Genomic DNA, 6,000 nt, shown 5'->3' on the forward strand with positions numbered 1-6,000 from the left:
CCACTTTGCCGCATGACACTAGTGATGGGGAAGAGGCAGGACAGGACAGTGGGATCTCAGACGTGGAACTGTGTTTGGGCTCAGACACAGCTCTCAGGGGAACTTTAGTTGTACCAGTGAAAACTCACATCTGCTAAGGGTGGTGGGGATTTCCTTTTCTTTCAGCTTGACTGCCACAGACAAGGGAGATTCCAACCAAAATCACCCTCTTCAGTCTACAGAGAGATTCTTGCTCCAAATCCCAGTCTACCTTACGGTTAGGAGAGAATCTTGAGAATTTGCCTGACCCTGAAATAATGGTATTTTCTAGCCCAAGAACTGAGAACTAAGATTGAGCAGTGTGAATGTGCATCTGTGGGGTTGGGGGCCATCCTGGAAAATCTGGGGTGTGAAAATCAGAGTCTAGATCAGAGCAGGCCCCAGCCTGCCTTCTCCTTAGGAGCCTCTTCAGTCCCCTTGGTTCCAAGCAGAAGCCATGTTTCAAGCCATGAGGGTAGCTTCAGATTGCCCTAACCCGTCTCTGGATCAGAGGAAAGTGCTCCCTCAGTGGCTTCCTCCCTGCATTTTCAACCCCTTTACTCCTCCCCCAAGAAGCCCCAGGGCCCTGCTCTTCCACAGTCCCACCTGGCGAGGGAGGAGGAGACAAGAGGATTTGTCTCTCACTCTGCCCCCAGAAAGGCAGCGTGATGGGCTTGGAATCCATCTGCGCTGAAGTCCAAATCTCAGTTCTGCTCTTGACTTGTGCGCAGCCGCAAGCGCACCCTTATAAACCTGAACCTCACAGCAGTCTTCTGGAAATGCAAACACTAATACTACCACCTTCATCATCATGCAGAAATAGAATATAAGAGGTGGCATGCATACAACACCCAGAAGGGGTCTGGCCCATCGTTGCACCTGATGGTCTGAGTTTCTCCCTTTGACTTGGCAATTTTTTCCTCACCTGTATTTGTTCATCTCATTGCCTTATCTCAGTGCATGTCAGCACCCATTCCTGAGGACTCTGCGCAAGACTCGGTGGTGAAGGGTGCCAGGGCTAAGTCAGGTAACATGTGTGCACATACTTCCATAACCAGGACATTGCTGTGTCTGTCACCTCCTCACCCCCCATGCGTGTTCTCTGGGCTGAAACGCAGGTCCTGTTAGCTTGATCCTTCTTTCCAGACAAGACCAGCACTTGTTTTGCTGCTCAAAACTGCTCCCACTCCTGAGCTCCCTTTGGAAGAGTGGGTGCTCCCAATGCCTAGAGGCAACATCGCGGGGGTAACAGGGCTGTTGAAGAGGAGAAGCAAGGATGGGGCAAGATGGTGGGTCATTGGACTCGCCGGACATATTAAAAAAATTGGAATATTCAGCCTTAAAAAGGAAGGACATTGTAACACCTGTTACCACATGAATGAACCTTGAGGACATTGTCCTGAGTGAAATAAGTCAGTCACAAAAGGACAAATACTGTGTGATTCCCCTTATAGGAGGTACCAGAGTGTCAAAGTCATAGAGACAGAAAGCAGAATGGTGGTACCAGGGGCCAGGGGGAGGGGACCGTAGGGAGTTAGTGTTGAATGGGGACAGAGTTTCAGTTTGGCAAGATGATAAAAGTTCCAGAGACGGATGGTGGTGATGGTTGCACAGCAGAATGTGCTCTGTGCCATTGAAAAATAGTTAAGATGGTAAATTTTATATGTATTTTACCATAATAAAAAAATTGGTTAAAAAATTGTCCGACCTCGTTTGAGGAGACAATCTGAGTCTAAGATGATGGCCATTCATATAACATGTGAAGCCAAGTCGGCTCAGGTCATGATTGCAGGGTCCTGGGATCGAGCCCCTGCATTGGGCTCCTTGCTCAGCAGGGAGTCTGCTTCTTCCTCTCGCACTCCCCCTGCTTGTGCGTGCTCTCTCTCCCAGTCAAGAAAATAAATAAAATCTTAAAAAAGATAAAATAAAATGTGAAGCCAAACAAGACCCTTTCATCTGTAGTTTGTGGATACAGATGTGCACAGTACATGTGCATAACAGTGCATAGAAGTGAGTTCCGGATGGTGGTTATGACCTGGGAGAGAGAAGGAGGAAGAGATGGGGAGAGGATGTGAGGTATTCATTATATCTCTTACAATGTATTTTTCTTTTTTAAAAAAGAGAGATCTGTGGCAACCATGACAAAGCATTTACTTCTGTTCCATTGACCAGTGTCCACGTGCACCTCTGTTACATCAGCTCATGTATATTAAAATATTTCTTAGTTGAAAAGAGAAAATAAAATAGAATAATCAAAGAAAGGTAGAAGCAGATGGATCCTGTCTGACATTCTTCTAACCTCGCCTGACCTCCAAACTCTCCTGTTTTCAGATTGCTGCCTTCTTTTCTTCCGTCTTTTCACTGTGCAAAAGATGTCTCTCTCCTGCTTTGTGTGACAAGTAAAAAAAAAAAAAAAAAAAGCCCTAGGATTTCATGCCCCCCCCCAGATATTCTGTCTCTCTGATGTAGCACAGTTGACTTAACAAAAGTGAATGATATTGTTGGTCAACCACCAAGTGGTGGACATGTCCCTTAAACTTTAACCTTGGCTGTTTTCCAGTCTCTCCCAACCTTCTTCCTGGGGAACAACACTAAATTGTTTCTATAGGGCCAGGGTATGGCGTCATGGGTTCGGGGGCATGTTCTCAGCCACACTTGTATTTCCATGACACACCCAGTGCTTTTTACATATATGTACACCTCACAGCGTTTAAGGAGTGAACAACGCTGACATGAGCAAACATGACGCATCTCACTAGGTAGGTCTACTAACCTTATTCTGGTCTTCAGAGAAGTCCCTCTCAGCCCAGACCACCCAGCTGTGATTCCCCAAGAGGATTTGTCTGATGACAGCAATGAGGCTGAGTTGTCAATTCCATGAAAACAATCAGTAAAACAGACTCAGGGCCAAACAATGAGTTTAGGTTCACCTGAGATTTCTGTTTTTCTCGGTTCTTCATCTGTGAACACCTTGTTTATTCTTGCCCAAGCACTGGGAGTTAGCTGTCACCCTTCTTTGCCACCCACCTTGTAAGGGGAGATTTGGACCCTTTGCCTCTGAGTCCCCCCGAGCCTGGTTGGGGAAGTCCATGGAGAGTCGTTGTTGGCTGCTTCTCATGATGGGTTTGTTAGAACACTTGACACTCTGGAAACTGCCTTGTCTGTGCAATAAGTAGGCAGTAGATATGGACTGGTTATCTAACAACTGACCCCAAATGGGCGTCTTGCTAATACCAGAAAAGAGTGAAGCTTGAGTCCTTACTTCTAGGAGGAATGGCGTGGTGCCTGCAACATTCTAGACACCTGATGAAAGTTACTGAATGGTTAACTAAGGATGGATGGTGTCCAAACTAAAAATGATTGGTGGGTTGGCACTCATTCGATCCTGGCTTTCTCCTGGACATGGTCACTGAGATTTCACCGTTGTTTCCCCAACTCATTGGCAAGGGCTCAGACTTTATCTTGTTTCCTTAAATACCCACAGGACCTGACACAGTGCTTTGCACATGGCAGATCTGAGCAGTTAATCTTCCTGTTGTGTTTACTAGGTGTCGAGCATTATTCTAAGAACGTCACACATCCTAATGCGCTTAGTCCTCACGATCCTTGAAATGGGGAGGATTATTCTCTCATTTTACAGATGAGAAATCTGAGGCACAGAGAGATAAGTGATTCACCCAAGGTCAAGGCGAGGAGCTAGGGTTTCTAGTCAGGCACTCTGGCTCCAGAATCCATGCCCTTAATCATAAACGACATTCAAATCTACAAAGTAGTAAAAAACAAAAAGGTCTATTTGATAGTATATATATATATATATATATATATATATATATATATATATATATATATCTTCACATGATATTCTTTCTCTCTAGACACACATATATACACACACACACATATATCTGAGGGTTTTCTACTTGCTAACCACTGTTTCAAATGTTGGGAGAGGTACAGAGAACAGTCCTTGCCATAGAGAAGTAATTTAAAATCTTTAAGAGGGGAACAGATACATAGATTATTTCAGGACTAAGGAATCAAAATCCACCTAGGTCTGTCTTAGAGCAAAGCTAGATGAAAATGAGACACCGTGGCTCTGTTTCTTGATCTCAGGGGTGGTTGGTTACAAGGCTACATACACTGTCTGAAAATTCACTAAGCTGTACACTTAGGGTTTGTGTGTTCTTAGGGTTATGTATGTTATATTGTAATAAAATCAACATTTAAAGCATTTAAAAGGAAGAAAAGTGCCTTGGGAGCTCAGAGGATGTAGCAAAGAAATTCATTTCTTCTTTGGCACCTTCAGCCACATTCTACATAGATACGTTTGGTTTTGCATTGCTGTTTAAAAGAGGACCGAGGGGGCGCCTGGGTGGCTCAGTCGGTTAAGCGTCTGCCTTCCGCTCAGGTCATGATCACTGGGTCCTGGGATCGAGCCCCGCATCGGGCTCCCTGCTCCGCGGGAAGCCTGCTTCTCCCTCTCCCACTCCCCTGCTTGTGTTCCCTCTCTCGCTGTGTCTCTCTCTGTCAAATAAATAAATAAAATCTTAAAAAAATAAAAAATAAAAATAAAAGAGGACCGAGTGTCTCTGTGAACATTTCTGCCATGTTTCCTTCTTTCTAGGATCAGACTCTGATTTCATATTGTGACAGGGACACAGCATCTAGCTACATGGATACACAGGGGTGACAAACCGTAGAAAATAACCCATATACTATGGAGGGCAGAAGCCACTGGGTACAGATCCCCCTGCTCCAGGTGAAGAAATGGCCCAGAGGAGTCTCAGCACGCCTTTCTGAGTTGGGTTTATTCTGGCAAAATTCCATTTTACATCGCTTCAGATATGCTTGGTTCGACAAAACATAAAATCCCGTGGGACCATCATTTGTTAGACGGGTACTTGACTAGAGCCCCAAACCTGAAGAAGTTAGCCGATTTCCCCTTATTCTGTGAGAGTATAAATACAATTTAGCATAAGTAGATTGAGTGATTTTATTTGAAACATTCAGAGGGCTTGTGTTTTTTCCCCCAGAAATAATGTGTTCACTAAACATATACTTTTTTAAGAATGAATCTAAGTTAGGACATATTTAGGGTTATTATAATTTAGCAGTTTTTTTTTTCCCCAAAAAACCCAAATTATGTGTCTAACAACCTGTGGCCTCGATAATATGTTAGTTTAAAATACAAGATAAACTTATATAATACTGTAACTGAACACATTAAGACACATGCAGAACCCCATTGCTTCAAACAAAACTCGCACATTTAGCAATGTTTATTTTTAGAAGCAAAAGCGCCTGGCAATTTAAGCACAACAACTCCAACATTTGTTCTACTTAATTGTGATAAGATGTCATTCCATTCGACTCTTCTTATTTTGTTTTATCATTTGATTATCCTTCCAAGCAGACTCTACTACAGGTAGAAATTAGGAAATTGCAAAGAAAATATATATTTAAAGTAACACAAAACCAATTCCTTCAATTTAAATTTGTGCTTTCTTAATTAAAATAACAGAGAAAGTATGGGATAGTCACACATACTATCAATTTGTGTGTGCTCATTAAGGGAAAATTTTCTGGACTCTTCTGTCAACGAACAAGTGCGGGCAACACATTTCACACCCTTTGTAGTTAGAACCTTGCTTTCCCCTTTCTTCAACTTCTCTTACCTTTAGTGCTTACATGTTCCCTCTTCTTTGGTTACCCTTATTAAGCCCACTGTCATGAAAGCTTGAGATGCTCATTTATACTAGAGTGTCAATGGTTGATATCTTCTGTAAGCGTAATCTCACTTAAAGACACTGACATTTTACCAGGAATCATTAGCTGAAGCCAAAGCTGTTTAATAAAGGGTAAGATGGTGGGTAGAAAGTTTACCTGGACCACAGCCTTCTGAAGCCCACCCCAGAGATGTTCATTGCGGACATAAGTGTCTGGCTTGCCTGTCTGTGCAGATTTGACATCCACAAGCACTGG

This window comes from Mirounga angustirostris, unplaced genomic scaffold, assembly GCF_029215605.1.
Source record: "Mirounga angustirostris isolate CCGP_5_RB_7025 unplaced genomic scaffold, mMirAng1.0.hap1 SCAF_17, whole genome shotgun sequence".
Classification (NCBI taxonomy): Eukaryota; Metazoa; Chordata; class Mammalia; order Carnivora; family Phocidae; genus Mirounga; species Mirounga angustirostris.